The sequence below is a fragment of the Chaetura pelagica genome, unplaced genomic scaffold, assembly GCF_000747805.2.
Source record: "Chaetura pelagica isolate M959 unplaced genomic scaffold, ChaPel_1.0 scaffold399, whole genome shotgun sequence".
Taxonomy (NCBI): domain Eukaryota; kingdom Metazoa; phylum Chordata; class Aves; order Apodiformes; family Apodidae; genus Chaetura; species Chaetura pelagica.
Genome location: NW_009970719.1, coordinates 1266831 through 1288133, shown reverse-complemented (window position 1 = coordinate 1288133; position 21303 = coordinate 1266831).

Here is a 21303-nt window from a genome sequence, read left to right as displayed (position 1 = left end):
CTCCTTACTTAGTAGGAGCGGTTCTCGTCGCGTCTCCAGTCTGGAAGCTGCTCTTTTTGAGTGACGGAAAACCCAGCTTTTGCTCCTTTTTTTTCGGTCCGTAAACAGAGTAGGGCTCCCCAGCTGCTCGGCACCTCGATTGCTGGAAGGCTAAATCAGCAGCCCTAGGGATTTAAAAGGTGCTGCTCAGGGAGTTGAATACGTAGCTCAGGGTGAGGAAAGATTTGGTTCTCAGCGCTAGATTTCCTCTTTGGTCGGCCGGGAGCAGTTCTGGAACAGGAACGGCGGGTCCCTGCGGTGCTGCAGGTTGCAGAGGAGTCGCTGCGCGGGCATCGAGGGAGGGCGAGTTGAGCCCGCGGGGCCAAGGCGGCTTTTCTGCGCGGTCTGTGGCAGAGCCCGGCCCAGGGCCGGTCCGTGTCCCTGCCGCGAGCACCGGGGCAAGATCTGACAGAAATGGAGCTCCACTTTAAAACTTAGCACGGTGAGGTTAAACCGCAGGCATTGATCCTGGCCAGTAGTATGCATATATATTTTTTTTTAAGCCTGTTATACGTTTATTTGCTTTTATAAGGGTAGGAGGGTGTCTTACAAATGCTTGGGAAGCAATTAGTGACGACGTTCCTTCAGACATGGAAAGATCGGGAGCAGACCCAGAGACCACAATCCTGTTATCATAGTGCATAGGGTGAAGAATTACTGGAGCCTTGCCAGTTCCTGTTGATTCTGGGATCTGCCTGCGTGAAGTAGTTGGCAGGGGTATGCCTCTGAGGCATGTTCAGCAATTGTTTATAGAGTTTTTATCTGAAAAACAGCTTAATTATTTAACCAGGGTCTACTGAAATCTAGTGAAGCACTGAAGAAATAATACAGCTACCAGAAATGCTTAAAAATCTACTGAAATATAGTTACTCGGTGAGATCGCTTTGTTCTGTTCAAGTTTGCAAATTATTGGAGAGACATTTTTACTCCTTAAGTTTGAAAGTATTCTAAAAAGCCTCATCTTTTGCCTGCCTTTCATATTGTGAATAATTTGACAATATCTGTAAAGCTCTTTCCAATTATTATACATGAAGTACTAAGGTAGGTATGGGTACTCTGAGAAACTATTAGGGAATAATGAGCTCTTGCTTTAGCAGGACACTAAATGTAATGCAGTCATACCAATTAACACCTCTTAAGCATCAGATCTTCTTTAGGTGCTTACAGTGTATATAAAAAACATCATTATGATTTATTGTGCGTATGAGCAACAAAAGTCCCTCCTGTGTGAGCATGCATGGAGAAAATGTGCAGTTGGGTAGCTAATGAGATGGCAGATGTGATGAAATAGTACTTATGATATATCAAGAGGGGAAGAAATTGCATCAGGGTTTCTTCAAAAACAATGAAGTTAGATTTGCAGGTGTATCTTGCATTCAGTTCCAAGTGAGAGCAAGTGCTTTTAGTGCAGGGAATTTTAATATGGAAATGGAGGTGCTGTTTATTTGTCACTTTATAGATCAGCATATTACATGAACCACACAGAATATGAGATTAATCATTGTCTTTACAGTCAGAAAACCATGTGATATTCTAAAAGTGAAAATGTCTATGCAGAAATTAATTTTTTGAAGATATTTTTTGTTATCATTCATTTATTTTAAAACTTGGAAGCAACTGAATTTCAAACTGACCCGAAACAGGAAGTGTAGAATCTTGCCTCAGGCAACAAACTCAAGATTTCCTGGGATTTTGTAGCTGAGCTGTTATCTTATTTGAGTTCATCTTCTCCGTCAAAAATGAAATGAACAGTTGTGTTTGAGATGGCAAGTCCTGTTAAAAAGTCTGTGTATTGCTAAATAGGTAAGTGAATTTGGCTCAGGATTTGAATCTGAACATCAGGGAAGGTGGTTTTGATTATTATTTCCGCCCCTCCCCCGATCATTCCCTTTGTATTCAGGGGAGTAATGAATTTCCAGTTTACAATAAGAAGCAGATGGACATTTAGGCTTCCATGGGCCTCTTTTTCAGTGGGTACTCACAAAGTAGTGAATCAGGTGGGATTTGAGTAGAGAAAATGCGGTTATTTTTAAAAAGTGATGTTTCTTGTTTACTCCACTTATGATTCAAAATGTGTTTCCTCTGCCTCCAAGTCAGAAATTGATATAATATAGCTTCTGACTGATGATCAGCTTCTACCAGATAGCAGAAAGAAATGCATTCAATTTGAAATCGATATCAATGCTGTGGTGGTTTTGATTTACTTTGTTGCCTAGAATGTGATTAACTTAATGACCAAGAATGTCAGTAATTTAATGCCATGCTGTTCTGGGGAAGTGATGATTATAAATTGGACTAGAAATGGGAATTGGATGAAGTGAAAAATGAAATTAAATTAAACACTCAAGCAAGAACAGTTGACAGTGATATCAAGAGAAACTGACCAAACATAAATGTCATCCACTGTAATTATGCCCGCTAACAGTAACCACATAGCTGTCTCATTTTAATTCTTTTTAGTGTAAGCTTCATATTTCTTATCCACCTAGGACTTCCGTATGGCACTTGTCAGTGTGTTCTGTGCTCTGAGGACTTAAATTATTCCAGAACTCACTGGGAATTTAAAAAAAAATAATTAAAAAAACAAAACAAAACCCAAACAACAACAATCTTGTGTTTCAGTTTTGCACCTTACTTCTTTGGAGACAGGTGTAGTGCCAAAAGGCTGAACATTACAGAGATTTTCATAAGATATTTTGAGAAGTTTAGTTTTTCCAAAATCTATTTCTTTATTCCTTACAAATATTACTAACTGATTTTGGTAGTATATGCACTCCCAATTTATTGAATTATGGTGGCTCATGGATGGTATTTGCATCTGGTTCAGTTTTGGTCTTTAAGTTGAGAATCTTCGATTTGAGAAGAAACGTGCTTAGGGAGAGTTTGTTGAGGGATGTTCCTGCTCAGTCCATGAAGAAATTTCAGGGATGAGAGGGACTCTGGGGGGGTAGTTTCAAGAAAAGAAAATGAGGCAATAATGATGAAGCTTTGCAGGTTAAACTGGGAGACCAAGAGGGATAGGTTTGAGACTCCTGGTTGTGGGTCTTCCTGCATGGACTAGCCACCCTGAATCTGTCTGACCTTTATAGGAAGGGAAATATCCAATGTAGTTCAGAAAGGAACTGCAGCAGGTTCCAGACTTTTAGTCCGCGTTACAGGCCAGCCTTTGATTTACAGCACGCATAGAGGAACTATGCACTGTTAACTGCTGAGTTACCTAGCCAAGAGTAGAACTGGAAAAACGTTTGGTCAAAATTTTATCACATTTGTAGTTTAGTTGCCTTTTCAGCTATGGAAAAACTTGCAGCATTTGGCTTCTGTTCTTGCGAAGAGGTTTTGCACACACAAGCTAGCTGAACTAGAATAGCTTTTGTGCTTCACACTCACTGTCAGTGGATAGCCAAGTTAGGTAGATACTCTTGAGAAGTGGGGTCGTATCACATACATTGCTAACTCTTCAAAATATGTCTTTCTGTTGGCTTGAGAAACGGTGTAATTTCAAAAAAAGGCATTCCAGTAGTGAATTCTGTGCAAGTTCTACTTGCGCTTAAGCCAGTTTGAACCTACCTGACTTTGGTATCAGTAGCTGGACACTTCTCTTTGGTGAGAAAGCAACAAAATGTGTAAATGGTTATGAGTAAAATAGATCGGAGGCTTCAGAACATCAATAATAATTGAGAATATATGACCCCTGATTACAAGAAGAATATGGAGGTGCTGGAGCATGTCTAGAGAACAGCGGTGAAGCTGGTGAAGGGTCTTGAGCACAAGTCCTATGGTGAGTGTCTGAGGGACTGGGGTTGTTTAGTCTGGAGAAAAGGAGGCTGAGTGGAGACCTTATTGCTCTCTACAGCTATCTGAAAGGAAGTTTGTGTGGTGGGGGTGTTAGTTTCCTAAGTAACAAGCAATAGGACAAGGGGGAATGGCTTCAGGTTGTGCCAGGGGGGGTTTAGATTGGATATTGTCAAGTATCAGAACAAGACTGCCCAGGGAAGTGGTTGAGTCACAATCCCTGGAGGTATTTAAAAGATGTGGTGCTTAGGGACTTGGTTTAGTGGTGGACTTGGCAGTGCTAGGTTAAGGATTGGGCTTGATTTTAAAGGTCTTTTCCAAGCAAAATGGTTCTATGATTCTTCTCTTAAGTTAGATGACTACTCTGAACAATTATGTAAATTGAAAATGTGTTCTGCCAAAATTCCTGTAGCAATATGCTTCAGTGATTTAGAAGAGCTTTAATTGTAGAGAATGAGCTTTATAGAGGGATAAATATTGTAAATATTTTGAATCATCACTAGTTAAGGGTTATGGTTGTTCTGACGAGTGTCTTTTTCTGCAACCATCTATTTTTCCTGACTGGAATTATATGTATAGTGGTGGGTTTCGACAGTATTGATGTGATGATGTATCCTAATTTACTGTTGTGTTTTTCCTGAATGCTGTGATTACTTAGGATGTATCTTAGAAATGTGTACGTGTATTTTTCCCCTGGCAGCCTAAACTTTAATATCTTCAATTTTTCTAATCCCTTGTGCCTCCAGAGCAGCCTTTCATCAAACTCTTCAGTATGAAAATGCTTGAAAAAAAATCTTAGCATCACTAGTTTGGATAACAGGGCTTTTGTGTTGAAGGTGAGGTGATTTGAAGTCTGTTTCCGCAGTGGTGATAAGACTGGATTTTTGTCCTATATGTGTTGTTGTTTGATGGGTTTTTTTTATTATTATTTTTTATTTTTTTAAAAGATCAGTTAAGTGAAAAAAACACATCACTTAGATTAATAACAAATTCTTAAATGGACACGAGCAATCTTATGGCCTTATTATGTCTGAAACATTTTCTGTCATGTTTCACTTAAAGGTTAAAGTAAAAGGGCTACTGCCCTTGTAAGCTAATCTTGGATTCTACCTGTCTTATCAAAACAGAACATAAAAAAAACCTGTGGCTGAAGGAATGTAATCAGGATATGTAGAATGTGTTCTTTCCAGATTAATTTTTATAATTCTCTGAAATTGCTATTAACATTTTTTCCAACAGCTGCATTTATAAGAGGGTGGCTTTGAATAATAATTTTTTCTGATCTAATGCGTATTTTAAAATTATGTCTTTAAAGCAATAGTAGATGGTCAAAAGGTTCTCCCTTTGAGGGATTTTTGTGTGTGTTTTCTCTTTTCTGTGTTATGCTTATTTTTGAAAGCCTCCTTTCAGACACTGACCTTTATTTTATTTGTATAAAACAAACAAACAAAAAAATCCGTGAGATGTTTTCAGCACAGAACTGGAACTTTGACTTCAGTGAGCTGTGGAGATCAAAATAGAATTCTGAAGAGCTAAAGACTAAAGTGTGGAACTACTTTAGTGGGAATAACAGTACCTGTTTTGTGGGTTTGCTATATTCCTTAGCTCAACTTGCTTTATTTTTGCTTTTTTTTTTTTCTCTTCCCCCCCCCACCCCCATCTCCTTTAGTAGAAAACCCAGGCAAACAAACAGGAAGGGAACAAAACTCCTTCCTGGCAGGGTCCAGTGCATCAGGACTGGAGAATGTGCCATACCCCTGCTGTGCTGAGCTTCTCTTCCTCAGCAAGGTTACATTAAAATACTCTCTGCATCTCTTGTGGCCTGTGTTGACTTTTGCATACAAATGCAGCTGCTGTATTTGCTTGTTGGGAAGGTGCATAGGAAATGGAATGATGCAACACAGCTATGAGATCTAATGCGTTTACTTTTCATGTATGTGCTCCATCCTCCAAATAGTCACTGAAGTGCAGAAGCGTAGGAGTTGCTGCAATGTACATAAGAGGTCTGAGTGTGCTTTGCTTACTTAGGGAGGCTAACTATGAATGGATGTAGAACAGCTTTAGAGTGAGGAAGTCAAACTCCAAAATGTTTCTGTAGTCAGGGCTGACCTTCTACATGAGTTCTCTTGCACCAATGTGACTGGACCATCAAGCATATAGTCATTTTGAAGCATGCCGTTTTATGTTTTCATTATTTTTTTTGGATTGTTCATTTTCTTTATGACCTTTTAATCAGGTCCATCATGTTAGATGCTCTGGGGAGTCATTCCATGCTTCAGATCTTTGGATGCAAATGACAGAAGAGGCTTCCTGAAGATAAGAACAAGTCATGCGAAAAACTAGTGTAGTTTATATTTCTTGCAGCTGTTCACATATCTACAGGATTCCAAATCTAATATAATGCAACTCTACCTTAAAGAGAAGAAAGCTGCTCGACAGGCCATTTGAATTTTCTGTCTTTACTAATTTGAAGTAACTCTTGCACAGTGGACTTTTATGGATTTCTAGTGGTGTTGCTGGATAAGTGAAGAGAATTAAGACTCTGATAGCTGAGCCTTGTCTATTGTAATTTGTGGCAGTTTAAGACAAAAACCTTTGGTTTTTCACCTCCTTTTGCTCATGTAGCAGAGCTGGTGGAGTAGATGATGTGCCTGCACCTCAGCTTGTTGTGGGTTCTGTCACTGGATGTCAGTATGGGTTTGTACTGTAGCACCAATGGGATGGTGGCAACACAGGCATTGCCTGTGCTCTGGAGCAATAATTTATGGCATACAGGGTAAGGGTAGTGGAAGCATCATCAATGGCATAGGTTGCTTCAGTGAATTACATGTTCTGTTTCTACATTTTACTCTGTCAGTGGTCTGTGTCTGTGGATACTAAAAATTGTTGGAAGCCCAAGGAGTGTTCATAGTCTGTATGGCTGACTCCAGGATTATTTACTCCTTGGGCCAGGTAGTGAGAGAGATCACTATGTGATTAGCAAGAAGCTCATAGCAAGCCACACCAAGCCCTGAACATTTCAAAGGAGGAAAAACCCCGAAAAACCCCCCAAAACCCCCAACATCCCAGAAAGTGGTAGTATAACTGTGATCCAAAGATATGAGAAGTGAAGGCTGAGATTTTGTTGTTTGTTTAGAGCAAAAGAAGAAGGCACAGAAATCTGAACACTTGTCTGTTTATTTTCTAATTCTATTCCTGATACTAATGAAAGAGCAAAGATTAAAAATTAAGGTCTTCTTTTTAGGCGTTTTTCCCTGAAGTAGAGGCTTTTCTTCAAATAAGGAAAGGTTGTGTCTTGGACTAAGAAGGGTGGGGAAAGGTTGAAGAAAATCTCAATTTATCAATTCAGAACCTTTTGTTTGAAGGAAAAAAACCAAAGCAGACAACCAACCGTTTATCTTAATCTTATTACAGATTATTCTCCATTTGTTTCATCTTCATGATACACAAATTGGAAAATTTTAAGAAACAGACTTTATCACAACATTCCATGTAATTGATTTATGGTCCCTCATGCATCCTGTCTGGATAGATAGATGACAACCAAGTAAAAGTTGTGGATCAATCTCTCCTTGCTGTTCTATCAGGATTTGATAGAAGTTGTTCTGCAGCAACACTGGCTTGAGGTACTCGTGAGCCCTCTGCCCTCCTGCTGCAGCTTATTGCTCCTGTATTTTGCTGGCATCACTCTTTGTAAAGGTGTACTGTGGACTGGATCACCAGCATGCCTCTTAAAGCTCTAAGGAAGACAAAACAAAACCCCCTAAAATTAAAAAGGAACCCCACAGAAGTCTCTGTGCCCTCATAAGCCAGATCAGGCAAGAGAAAGAAGTACAGAAGCCAGTGTAGCTGGATAAGTGAAGAGAATTAAGGCTGAATTGTACCTATTCTGTCTTGAAAGAAGAGCAGCCAGTTGCTTTGCCCTCTAATGAATATATGGAGACTAGAGAAAGACATCTTGACTGTCAGTGCTTAGTTTACTTTCACATAGTAGGGAGTAAAAGGTGTTAAATTAGTGTTTTATTTACCAGATTCTTTCACTGAATTGGAGTACGCAAAGGTTTCCACTGCAGCTTGCCATGAATAAACAGAAGAGCGTTTTAAAATCCTGACCAGCTTTTGTGTAGGAGAGAGCAATCATAACAAACTGGTTCCGTGACAAACTGATAACAAATAAAAGATGAGCTGTTATTCATGGTTTACAAAAGCAGAAGAGATGATGCACAAAAGGCCACAAATTATTTTCAAATATTGAAGACCATTGTTTGCAAACCTGGGAAAAAATTCAGTAACATTTCATCTTGCCCACTTTCAGTCTTTCCAAGATCTCAGGAAACCAAAGGTAATTATTTTAACCAAGTCTGGCCTTGGAATAGGGTGAAAATCTTCTCAAACTACTGTATTTAATACTGCAAGAAGTCTTTTGAATCTCCTTGAGGTATTCCCAGGAACATTTCCTACCTGTTTCTGAGTCTTACAATCTTGATGTCACTTAAAATGTTGCAGTTAGCTAAAACAAAGGATCCTTTAACAAAACTTGTAGAAGGATGATGCAACATCTTGTGTCTGCTCACTGGCTGGCAAAAGCAAATTAAAGTTAAAAGTGCTGCAAGGTTTTTTTGGGTGATTTATTTGAGAACAAGATTCTCCTGATTAGATAGGGGGGATTTTAGGGTGCCAGGTAAACGAATGAACCTAGCCAAAGCTGGAAGTCAGCTCTTTGGTTGGTGATAATGACTCAAGTCAACTGGATGCAGTCCTGTACTTCTTGGCTGCATCCAGTATGTTACTGTCCAAAGATGGAACGGAGCAGTGAGTCTGTGCTTAGAGTTCTGGATCATGTACAACTGCTCAGTTCATTGGCAAGGTGAGGAGCAGTCTGTCCCCTGCAAATCCTCTAATTCAGTTCCAGGGTTTTTTGTGTGCCATTTGGTAAAGAGAGAAATCAAATACCATTTAATTATCCTCTTAGTCCTTGGATCTGTCTGCCATATCCTTGGGCTTAGTCACTGGTGGGGATTGGTGGGCACTTCAGGCCATCTCTATGCCAGTCAGCACCTTTTGAGCCAGTGTCTCTCTGTTCCCAGTTCAAGACATTGATGAATAACTTCCTTTGTTATATCATTCAATGACTTTTAATTTCAGCATTGCCAGCCTCAAGCATTCAGACACTGGCAGTCAGTTCCCAGACATCAGTAATTAAATAAATTCAGTCACTTTCCAGTAGAAGCTGTAAGTCTTGTGTTAGATCATGTTTTCAAGCTTCTGCAGTGATCTTGAGACTTAAAACCTTTATTCCATGTTTGAAATTAAAGTTTCAGGTGCAGTTTGATTCCGGGAGATGCATTTGGTGACAGGGAAGGAAACCAACATAACTCCTTTATTTTGGCTTTTCCTTAAAACATATTTATTTTCTGATAACTGCTTACCTAGTGATAGAGACTCCTAGTTAGCATTTTTCTTCCTAAATCAGTCTGTCCAACTCTGACTTAGGTTTGTTGCTTTTAGTGGTGGTGCTGTCCTGTTGATTCCTCTAGAGGTGTACTATCATGGATATATTTCAGTTTTATTATTTGCTGTGGACCAAACATAGGTAGCTTCCATGTGGATTAGAGGCTGGGAATCTAAAATAATGAAGAATTAATCGAAGTGCTAGAAAATCTTAGTGTTCTGATAACATAATAAAATATAGTAATTTATCCCAAGCTCTTTATTAAAGCTTATGAAATATCTAACATATTTTAAAAAAAGCTATATGAAATAGTATTGTTTTGTTTGGTATATTCAGTTTAATTTAGTCATCATTCTTCTATGAAGTGGATTGTCCCTTTTATGTCAGCAGATGTTGCTTTTGCTTGTTGAAAAGTTCATAGCAGCTGGAGTCAAATGCTTTGCATGCAAACAGGAATGATTAAGAAGGCAATCTCTGTTCATGCTGTTACCAGCAAGATTTAATGTGTTTTAAATAATTTAAAATGCTAATCTGTGGCCTTGTAGTTAACGAAAAGTTCACAGTTAAGGCAGTTAACAGCATAAGTCATATAATAACATCATTTAGGTTGGAAAAGACCTTTGAGATCATGAAGTCCAACAATTAACCTCGTGCTGTGACAAGACCACAGTCTCCAAGCATCACTTCTACACATCTGTAAATACCTCCAGGAATTGTGACTCTACCAGTTCCCTGGGCAGCCTATCCCAGTGCCTATCTCAGTGAAGAGTTTTTTCCAAATATCCAACCTAAACCTCCCCAGGTGCAACTTGATCCCATTTCTTCTTGTTGTTGGGTTGTTTGATGCAAATTCTTTTCCACTACCAAAAAACCCCCAACCACCATCTATATAAACAAAGCCCATGTAATGCAAGTCTACCAGCTCTATGCTCTGAACTGCTGAGAGGATTTGGGGTCTCTCAAATTTAGTCAGAGCTTTTGTGCCATTTGGTAAAGAGAGAAATCAAATACCATTTAATTATCCTCTTAGTCCTTGGATCTGTCTGCCATATCCTTGGGCTTAGTCACTGGTGGGGATTGGTGGGCACTTCAGGCCATCTCTATGCCAGTCAGCACCTTTTGAGCCAGTGTCTCTCTGTTCCCAGTTCAAGACATTGATGAATAACTTCCTTTGTTATATCATTCAATGACTTTTAATTTCAGCATTGCCAGCCTCAAGCATTCAGACACTGGCAGTCAGTTCCCAGACATCAGTAATTAAATAAATTCAGTCACTTTCCAGTAGAAGCTGTAAGTCTTGTGTTAGATCATGTTTTCAAGCTTCTGCAGTGATCTTGAGACTTAAAACCTTTATTCCATGTTTGAAATTAAAGTTTCAGGTGCAGTTTGATTCCGGGAGATGCATTTGGTGACAGGGAAGGAAACCAACATAACTCCTTTATTTTGGCTTTTCCTTAAAACATATTTATTTTCTGATAACTGCTTACCTAGTGATAGAGACTCCTAGTTAGCATTTTTCTTCCTAAATCAGTCTGTCCAACTCTGACTTAGGTTTGTTGCTTTTAGTGGTGGTGCTGTCCTGTTGATTCCTCTAGAGGTGTACTATCATGGATATATTTCAGTTTTATTATTTGCTGTGGACCAAACATAGGTAGCTTCCATGTGGATTAGAGGCTGGGAATCTAAAATAATGAAGAATTAATCGAAGTGCTAGAAAATCTTAGTGTTCTGATAACATAATAAAATATAGTAATTTATCCCAAGCTCTTTATTAAAGCTTATGAAATATCTAACATATTTTAAAAAAAGCTATATGAAATAGTATTGTTTTGTTTGGTATATTCAGTTTAATTTAGTCATCATTCTTCTATGAAGTGGATTGTCCCTTTTATGTCAGCAGATGTTGCTTTTGCTTGTTGAAAAGTTCATAGCAGCTGGAGTCAAATGCTTTGCATGCAAACAGGAATGATTAAGAAGGCAATCTCTGTTCATGCTGTTACCAGCAAGATTTAATGTGTTTTAAATAATTTAAAATGCTAATCTGAGGCCTTGTAGTTAACGAAAAGTTCACAGTTAAGGCAGTTAACAGCATAAGTCATATAATAACATCATTTAGGTTGGAAAAGACCTTTGAGATCATGAAGTCCAACAATTAACCTCGTGCTGTGACAAGACCACAGTCTCCAAGCATCACTTCTACACATCTGTAAATACCTCCAGGAATTGTGACTCTACCAGTTCCCTGGGCAGCCTATCCCAGTGCCTATCTCAGTGAAGAGTTTTTTCCAAATATCCAACCTAAACCTCCCCAGGTGCAACTTGATCCCATTTCTTCTTGTTGTTGGGTTGTTTGATGCAAATTCTTTTCCACTACCAAAAAACCCCCAACCACCATCTATATAAACAAAGCCCATGTAATGCAAGTCTGCCAGCTCTATGCTCTGAACTGCTGAGAGGATTTGGGGTCTCTCAAATTTAGTCAGAGCTTTGATTTCTCGAAAGACTTCAATAACATTTTTAGGGAAGAGGGAACTGTTTTGTCCTTAAATGCATTCATGGTAAAAAAAAAATTGGGGGAAAAAAATCTCTGCAGGTCTCTTTTGTAGAGTTTTGGAAAACTCTGACTGTTTTCTGGGATATGAACAGCCTATAATAACAGTAGTAGACCACTGTTAACCAGTTTGTAATTAATGGTAATTCCTTTGTGTTTTAATTCCTTCTCTGCCTGGCAGAGGGGTCCACCATAGACTATAGGAATCCCATCTTGGAGCACACCCACAGGAAAATGAAGACACTGACACAAAGGCCTGTTCTGTGCTGAAATCCTAAGTATCACAGAGAAGTTTCATAAGTTGCTTTCTACTGCCTAGGGAGCTCCACTCCTTTTATTGCAATATGATAATTAAAATATGAGTGGTTTATTATTTCAAGATTTAATTTCTTCTTTCTTCAGTAGTGGGAATATTTCACATTTACGTACCCATGGAGAACTGCTTTGCCAGTAGCTAGGTATTTCATGATGTGCTAGCTGCATCTGCAGAATTGATCTAGCCTTGAGATTGCACTAAATTTTTCAAATATGCAGCAGCACTTCTACTAACAAGCTATGAAACACGATAATAAAAAGATTCACAAAAATGTCAACTGTTAAACTATGAATTTAGTCCAGTTCTCATGGAAGACCTTGACCAAATTATTGACGAGTTTCAAAATAGCAAATTTTGATCTAAAATAAATAGTAGGATTTAACATATTTAATGGATACTTAGATTAATTTTTTTTTCAAATTCTGAATATTTTTTAATTGTTATGGGTTTTCCAGATATACTTAGCAGAATTCTCTTTCAAGGTGGCTTCTTAGTGTGGCTTTATTCTGAAATACTCTGTTCCCTTTACTCTTAGCAGCATTGCATTTAAAAGCAAAAATCTTTGTGGTTGTTGAGCATTTATGAAAGGTGCTTTTTATTGGTTTGGAGTTCCTTTGTGCGATGAACATTTACTGGATAAATTATTGAAAGTACTTGAAAAATGATCAAAACTTTACTTGTATAAAATAAATTATTTTACTTTTTGTCAAGAATGGTTTTGTCAGTCATGTTTTTTTGTCCAGAATGGTTCAGGGCTCAATTTACTTGCCTAAACACAGATGTCTAATGCCATTTTAGATAGTGATCTCGAAGAGACAAGATGTCCTGTGTCATATCTCCTGTCTCCCCAGGGAGATGTGTTAGTTACTGTATGGGGTCTGAAATGACAGTGAATGTCTGTATGTTACCAACTCAGTTTGAGTCTTAATTGAGCTTAATTGAAAAAAAAATAAATATAAAAATCAGTGCTTCGATGTATTGCTTACAAAATATTATGATAAAATAATTTGTTTAATGTTACAGTAGGCTTCTTTGGATTGGTATTAATTCTATGAAGATAGTTCAAAGGATTCTTAGTCTGTTGTAATAAATGAAAAGACTGCAACTCATAAGTGTGCTGTACCAGGACACTTGAAGAGAGATACAGAGGCATGTGCAGTCACTGTGGTATTGATACATTTCCCCTTTTTGCCCCTTCTGTTTCCTTTTAAGAGATACAATATCTTCGAGAAGATTGGAATGTGGAATAAATAGGATATATGGGGCTAATATGCTCTTGCATGCATACAGTATATTAATAATATTTTAAAATACACCACAGAGAATCACACAAAGCACAGAATCTTCAAGGTTTGAAGGAACCTCTTGAGATCATTTAGTCCAACTCCCCTGCTAAAGCACGGTCAGCTAGAACAGGTTGTGCAGGATTGTGTCCAGGGGTGTTATGAATATCTCCAAGAATGGAGATTCCCCACACTCTCTGGGCAATCTCTTCTGGTGTTCAACGACACTCGCAGTAACAAGTGGGGTTTTTTTGTGCTCAAAAGTTTCACGTGTGTTAATTTGTGCCCAAGAAGTTACAGAAGCAGCAACATTTTAGCTTGAATTCTGAGTAGCTATTTTTAGCATTTGGTGATTTTTAACAAGATAATTATTGCCCTTATAGTTTACAAAAAAAAATGTAGATACAATTGGGATTGTTCTCAAATCCCTACTGCTGTTATGGTTTATTGTCCCACTAAGAATGTGCACTTCAGGTCAAAAAGAGAGTGAAAATAGGTATCCACAGTCCAGTGATGAAGGGGTGGTGTCCTGGGGATAGGGAGACCTATTTCTGTCCTGGGAGTTAGGGCCAGAATGTTGAATTGCTACTTTGAAAATAAGGCTGTAATACAAGTTTCATGTACAGGCAGGTGCACAAGTATTAAGGAAATGGAAGATTTTGATGTACTTTTTTTTGTTTTGTTTTTGTTTGGTCAGCTTAAGAGCAAAGCAGATGTAAAATACAGCTATTCATGTTTTCCAGTTAAAGTACCTCTGTGCTGAATACTTCTACACCTTTCCATTACAGAGAGGAGGTTGCTGCTGAGAAGTGACAGCAGATGATGGCAGTTTCTAGAGCTGCCATCATAACTGGTCTGTCTTTTGACTTCCAGATGTGTCAACAGCTGATGCCAGTCAGATCTGACTTGTGAATTTGTACAAATTAAAAAAGTAATCTGCTGTCACTTCCAGTCTGTCTTGAAATCTGTAGGCACACAGGATTTTAAGTATTAACTCTGGAATTGCCTCTGAAAAGGAGTAGAGCACATAAAAAATGTATGTTTGCGAATAAGAACTCAAATATCTCTCTAGTAACCTAATTGATGGAGCTTAAAGTGAATAATTTAAAGTGTGTTGTCAAAGTCATGACTTGCACTATAAAATGCATCATATGCATCCTCAAAATGAGTCTTTCTAGACTGTCATTCCTGTGATCTCTCCTCCCTACCTGGGTAAGTCCTTTCTACTCTGAATTTTTATTTGTTGGATTGACACTGGGTATTAACTACAGTGCTTAGTATCAGAGCATGTTCCAGGTAGCTGGTCTGGAACACCCAATAAAATCTGTGTTAGAAATGGAATGTATATTGAGCAGAGGACAAGAGAAAACAGGAAATCTATTTCAATAAAATATGCTAGTATAAAGTCTGGATGTCTTGTGCAAATGAATGCATGGACAAAAAGAATGGACTAAGTCTGTCATCAGCTTGGGCAAGGCCTTCAGCTGTTTTCCTACATAAGTGGTCAGGCATCCTGATGTTTTCCTTTGTATTCCCAGCAGATCTATGAACCACAGCTTCCCCTGGCAGGGAGTAGGACCTATACCTTTCCCAACTGTCTTAGTGGTTCAGAAGCTCACTACAGCAGGTTGTACTCAGAGGAAGTAGGGAGAAGGCCAAAGTTAGTTCACCTCATAAATCTGTATCTAAATAAATCTAAATAGAGGTTCCACAGTAATAGAGATAATGCTCCTTCTGTTAGTGTAGTTAAGAGTGAATTGGATTTACTTCCTTTGTCCAGTTACAACTTTGTACAGCCCTGTGCTTATAGCAAAACTCCTGTAGATTTTTGGCTATGTGGTGCAAAAAATCCCTCTGATTTCTTTCATGCTAGTTTCCCCATCCCACATCAGGCTTATCTGAGTTATTTTCTAGCTTAGCTAGTTAAGGTTGTAGAGGTAGCAGTGACTGTGTAAACATGTTCCAGGTAGTGAATGAAAGAAAGAAAACGATCTGTAGTAACAGAATAGTATAGATGATGGAAATTATTTTTTTTTTCTAAATAAGAGATGCTTTTTTGTTCTGCAGAAGGCAGTGTAAAACAGGGTGAAGGGCTGTGAAAAAGTCCATCCTTCCTAGGGATAGCAAATGAGGGATTGTAACTAGGGAAACAAGTGTCCTTCCAGAATGACATAGGCTTAATGCTTTGATAATCTGTAACCATGGTGCTTATAGTGCTTCTGAATTAAACTTTTGTATGGTTTAGTGAAAGCTTGAAATAAAAAGAATGTAGTTCAAGTGTCCTGAAAGCCCTAAAGAAAGGAAACCAAAAGAAGTTACCACTGCAGATGTGATGGTGCAAGTTATAAAGCTCAGATTTTACATGCCCTAGATTGCAGTTGTGAGACAGTAACTACAATGCAGCAAGCAGTATTGAAGATGACATATATAGCTATTTTATTTTGTTTTCCCTCTGATAAGACCATGCAGCTTTCTTCCTAAAGGCAAGCATAGAATTACAACATACAGGAGCATCTTTACAGTAACTGCTACATGTTTTACTGTGGCAGTATGTTCATGTGTCTATAAAATCTAGATGGAGTGAGCTTTAACAAACACTGATTATTTTGGTCACTTTCTTGAAAATTGAATGTTTTTGTATCTCTTGCAGGTATTAGTCCAGGATCTTCCCTGCCATTGGCTCTTGCCTTTCTGTGCCTTCCCAGTCTTCACCCCTGCACTGAGCATTCAGCCTTCTTACCCAGCAATTAGAATTAGTCCCAGCTGACCTTTAGCTTCTCTTCTTGTGATAATTTTGTAGAAAAATCCATCCTTTGTCCTTATTTTGTCTAAATACCCATCTGATTTTGGTATTGTGCCCTATTCCACTGTTTTCCCTCCTGCTTTTCAGAAGAAGAAAACCAAGAAACAACTGCAGCCGTCTCACGTGGTCTTCATCACCAGCTTGCTTCTTATTGTCTTCGTTTCCTCTTCCATTGTCTTTCCCAATCTGCATCTTCCTCTTGGCCAAATTTGTTTTGTCATTAAGATGAATGACTCCCTGTCCAATTTCTTAAAGCTGTGAGAATTTGTTGCCCCCTCCCCTCTGAGGGAAGGTACTTTTAAGTATTGTTTTCTTGCATTGAAGAGTGAAGGAATAGTTGGGAAGCCAGTTATGTCCCAACAGGCTAGAAGGCAACTGCTGTTCCTCCACAGCAGAATTCTGTACTTCAGTATTTGGTTTAAATGGCACATTACTTTTTCTATCAAAAAAAATTCCCAAACAACTTGAGAATCTAGAGGCTCTGTAATAAAATTCTGACTACCCTGTTCTGTCCTTGACTTGAGTGGAAATTTTAAGTTCGTACAAAGCATGTTTTAAATTAACAGTGTATACATTAATACAGGATCTCAATTACATATTTGAAATATTTATTGGATTTTTTCAATAGCTGGTCTGCATTTCTTCCACCCCTCCATCCTCTTTCCAAGTATTTATTAAAGACACAGCTGCTTAAGATGTTTCCCAATTTGGGAGTTTTCTAGGACTTTGGATGTTTTTGTAAGACACTTGCTGTGTTTAGTGCAGGGATTTAAAACCCTTGCTTTGTGCCCATTTGCTTGGCCCATTCCAGGCCAGAGCTTGAGACTAAAACTTCCTTATCAATAGACCATTACAACAAACTCTGGCTAGGTCTTGACCTGAACCATCTAGTGCTCTCCCAGAACATTTCCAGACATGGCTTGGGAGTTAGTGGGAGACATTTCTCAGTTAGTTGTTTGGATATGACGACATTATTTAGGAGGCCACAAGAGACCAGCTGTGGGCTAGCTGGCTGTATAGGCAATGGAACCAGCACAGATACTGTTACATTTGCAAATATTGATGAAACGTTCCCTCCCTTCTGACTATATATGTGGGTGAAGTTATCTGCACTTCCAGTGAGAAGTGTTTGGTGTTTCCTTTGGCTGGTTAATGTACATGAAACATTTAATGCTGATTTAATTATGTGAGTTAAAATTGATAGTGTTTTTTGTGATCAGTTACTGTATGACATGGATATATTGTCAAGATAAAATCAGGGAGGCCTGTGACTGACCTGTTACAATACTCTGATGTCTGGAGAACTGTTAGGTAGTTGAGTTGTTATATACAGGCTTTTATACTATGTATTTTCCCTCCCTCTCCCCTTATTCCTGGTGTTGACAGCACTCATAGAACACACAGTATTTTATGCTATTTGTAATAATGTGAGGGCAAAAAGGACTCTTTGAAATAATCTGGTGACTGTACTGGAGGTGTAGATTATCTTGAGGTATAGTTCTGCCACCCTGTGGCTACTGAAGGTCATTCTTAGAAGGTGTGTACTTAACTACTGGTACTCCCAGATTTTTCTTTGAAACTTAATGAGTACTGTTTTGTGGAGAAAGTTGAAGGACTATTTTAGGTACGATAGAGATGTATAAACTCCCTGTCCTTTCATTGGAAGAGAAAAATACTCCTTCACTGGAAATACCAGTAGTAGATCTCATGATGATGTAGTACGTAGACATGTAGCTGGGCACTTGGTCAGCTGAGTTAGGCAAGGCTGTCCTTCACCCAGCAATCACTTATGCTATTCTTAGTATATTTATGTGGTTTAAACAAAAAAGTGATTATTTTTGTTTCAGACAGGTATAAAATGTATAAGGTCACATAGATTAATTGCCAAGATTGTAGATCTACAGTACTGTATACCCCTGTCTGGAATAAATACTCCATAGGCAGATTTGAAGTGGTTTCAAAAACATATCCAAGTACTTTTGGCTCTTACTACCCTAGAAAAAAATGATTGTTTTGTTCAATAAAAGCACCTTTATGGCTGTAGCAGTTAAAGTCCAAGGCTTATCTGAGTGAGGCCCTAATGAAGTTGACAGCATTTCAGAGAACACCTCACTCTTCTGTGTACATTTCAGTGTTGATTTCTAGAGTTATGACGAAAAATAATTATGATTTCTCTAGTTAAATTTCTCTTGCTCTCCACTGTAAAGTGTTCTGACCTCATTTAGAGAAGCTTTCCACATTTTGCAACAAACATGTCCAATTTTCCAGAATAAAAATGTTTGGGTTTAAAGAACAGGGGTTGTTGTTTCTTATCCAGTGAAAATACAAATGAAATACCAAAAGTTCAGTTACAAACTACTTAAGTAACTCTGTCTTTTCTTTTTTTGAGTTCTACAGGAAAAATCTGGAAAGCATACTTTGGCAAAGTAACTCAGGAGTTACATTCATGCCAGCAGCAGTATGTCTTAAAACTAAAATCCAGAGAGCTTTTACCTTGTCCCTTTAATATCACTGCAAACTCAATGTGTGGTATAGATACTTGGAGGGTGCTTTGCATTTTGTTGCCGAAGTTGCAGAAAGATGAGAAAATAAATTGTAGCATTGTTCTCCTAACCATTCCCTAACAGTGATACATGGGTCATGTGCAAGGAGTGACCTTCTTCTTTTGCTAGGTGAGTAATTAGAATCATAGTTTAAATGCTCCAGCTGTGGGTGTCTCAGAATAGCTAATAGCTAAGCTTCAGTGGTAGGTTGTTGTTATTGTTTCTGATCTACTGGTGGGGTAGTATGCTCCTGTGTTGCATGATTGTATGGTTTATTAGTAGCATGCAACATCTGAAGTGGCAGTGTAGGTGAAATACCTTAAGTTACAGACAACCATAAACCTGACAGCTTTTTATTTTTTAATCTGAATGCCTCTTCAGAAAAAATATTCTGAATACTGATATATCCAGATACATAGAATATCTAAAGCCATAGAGGATAAGAGATCTAAAGATGTGGTTGTGCTTGTCTATCTTTTACCTCTGTGGTTTCATTTTATATATCTGTGGTTTAAGATCTTAATGATTTGTGAAGTCAGATGGTAATTTGGTAGTGATAGACAATAAACTTAATGATTCTAATTGACTGCAGCTGATGGCCTGAAGCCAGCAATGACCTTTTCTGTCTCACAAGAAAATATTTTGTATCTCATCAAAAGACTTTAACAGCTTGATTTCTCTTACTGTGTTTTTCCTTCGTTACTGGTTTTGCTGAACGTTTCCTTGCATTGTTTAGATTGACACCTATTTTTCCAAAGAAATCCATGTTTTCAATTTTTTACTTCCTTGGTATTATAGTTTTCATTAAACCTAGTAAATTATATATTTATATATATATACATATATATATTGGGGGGGGAGGGGGTTGCTTGGGGTTTTTTTTGTTTTCTTTTGTTGGTTGGTTTTTTGTGTACTATGAATGCTTTCTCTTGAAAGTCACTATATTCAGGCACCAAATTAGAAACTTGAGCTGACTTATGATGTCCCTGACAGTGTTGGGCAGTGGCAGAGTTTTCCTCACAGTTGTGATATTCTTGAACATTTTTTGTATGTGATGAGGAAAACCTTTCACTTCTCAAAAATCTTAGTGAAAAATGGAAAAAAATAATGTCTGCCAGGCAAGTGGTAGATGTGTGTTAATATAGTCAGAAGAGCATATTTGAAATTAAACTTTTTTGTAGCCATTTCAAAATGTTTCCCTTTTGAGAAATTAGTTTGGCAGCACTCTGATAAAAAGTAGAAGGTAATGCTGCCCTTTATTTTCTGTGAATAGTAAGCTCATATAGACTTGTTTCTGAAGAGTTTCTTATTTTGAGAGAAGGTGAAATGCAGCTTGAAAGGATAATTTATTCTGACTTAGTAAAACAGGGGTATTTCAAAGACAAAACCAGGAGGTCCTATGAATAAAGATCTAAACTAGGACAGAAAATTGCCATGGGTAAAACTTCATGGTCTTATTCTTCATCCATGACAGCCTCCTTCAGGACATGCTATAAAGTCATTCTGGAAGCAAATGGATGCAATGTACTTCTGTTTTTAGATTTTAAGTATTGCATTTACTTTTAAACCAGGTATTTGAAGTTGGCAAGGGGAAAATGGCATTTTGTAGAGTTCAAATGCTTTATGACATACCTAATTGGTTAAAAATTTTGCTTTTCTACAGGAAGGAGTAATATAATGCTTATGATCCCCTTGGTTCATTTCACACCATTATTTCTTCTAACTTAAAGTGAAGAAATGTGCTATTAAGTGAAAACGGTTCTATTTCTTAAATTATGCATTTTGAAAAGGAGTGACTTGAGGGAAGAAAACTAATTGCAGATGCAAAATTTCTTTTGAATTCTTTATAAATTGAGTATTTCTAATTTTTTTAACTAATTTTTGTGAATTTCCTTAAGTTCCTATCTAATCTAATTTTGGCACTCAAGAAATTAAATGAAAGTGATTTTGATTCACCATTTTCTAACATCAGAGTCAGAATTAAGAATATTAATAAATATATCTAAATGAAACATTATTAACTGGAAAGACACATTATCTGTACTCCTAGAAAAAAAAATAATTAGAAGTTTTGCAAATGAACAGGTTTTAATGGCTACTGACAAGTAGAGAAAACCTCTGTTTCAGAATATAACGAAAAGCTGTGCATGTGAAATGAGATGAAAATCTTTACTGAAATCCACAGAGTTTGACTAGCTGGTTTGAATAAGTGTTAAAATTGATTATATAAAAATAGATTTTTGATAGCCAGTATTCTTCTAGATAATGTGGCAATAGAGTAACGAGTAGCTTTCCCAATTCGAAGTGAAAAAATAAAGGAGAAATGACAGGGGTTTTCACACACTAGAGGAGTTTATAGACAGAGAAATACTTAACTAATGCAATGCCATACTGTGAAGTTTAGTGGTAAACAGAAGTTAAGCAACCTTATTTGTTATTAACTGGGTGAAAGCCAGAAGTAGCACTAAAGAACTGCACGGTTCCCAAAGGTTCTCACCCCATCCTGTGTTAGGAGATGAAGAAC